At 37.5% G+C, this 894-nt stretch overlaps 1 non-coding gene across 1 annotated transcript; it reads right to left on the bottom strand.

The window, feature by feature from the left end:
• Nucleotides 1-489: 489 nt before the first annotated feature.
• Nucleotides 490-649, bottom strand: LOC143437408 (U1 spliceosomal RNA). Its single transcript, XR_013106899.1, has one exon. It is a non-coding gene; the product is annotated as a U1 spliceosomal RNA (small nuclear RNA).
• Between the last annotated feature and the right edge of the window lie 245 nt (nt 650-894).

Genomic DNA, 894 nt, shown 5'->3' with positions numbered 1-894 from the left:
AATGTGAAAAGTGATTTTTAAAAAATTCTAGTGCATCAACGGTCTCTATATATGTAAGCTTTTTTTTAAACAAAATGTCACTCCCCTCTCTACTTTCTTATATTCCCAGATACTAGGAGGAAAAAAGGGTTATTTTCAGTATAATTTGAATGTGTAAATACAGATCTATGCTTCCAACCTTTTGGGTGTTAAAATATATTACCTCTGGTATTTCAAAATGTGCACGGTAGCCATATGTATTTAAAGAGATTAAAACCAGCAAGGTGGAAGAAAGGGAGAGAGGCTGCTAAAAAAAGATGCTCAGTCACCCAATAAGTAGGGCATCTACTAAGCAGTATGCCACAAACTAGGATACTTCAGCCAAACACAAACATAAGGCTGACTCACAAGATACTACAGGGAGACGAATACAAAGATGTAGGCATACAAAAAAAGTTCCAGAATGTCAAAGACCATAGAGAAACTTTTATGCATCTGTTCATCAAAAATAAGTAAACATTAAAAGAAGCTACTACAACGAACGGCACATAAACACTAATTCTTTTATTTAACCACAAGATCAGGGGAGCACATCCAGAGTGCAATGGACGAGCCTCGCCCTGGGAAAACAACCTTTGTGATCATGGTATCTCCCCTGCCAGGTAAGTATGAGTTGGGCAGGCCACAGTATTACCTCACCCTGATCATCGACACACTGTACATTTACAGTCAATTATACTACACAGTCTTTTGGCTTTGTTTTTGAGACTACACAGTTTTTATCTTACACAGATGAGAGTACAGACTTCTAAATACTTGATGAAAATACTCCATCCAAACACCCCCCCCCAAATTAAAAAGAAAAAAAAACAGGGACCTGATTTTTGTCTATTTGCATATCCCCGCCACTTTTAG

Source organism: Arvicanthis niloticus, chromosome Y (genome assembly GCF_011762505.2).
Source record: "Arvicanthis niloticus isolate mArvNil1 chromosome Y, mArvNil1.pat.X, whole genome shotgun sequence".
NCBI classification, from domain to species: Eukaryota; Metazoa; Chordata; class Mammalia; order Rodentia; family Muridae; genus Arvicanthis; species Arvicanthis niloticus.
The sequence above is the reverse complement of the archived record's forward strand: the minus strand, read 5'-3'. Positions and strand labels throughout refer to the sequence as shown.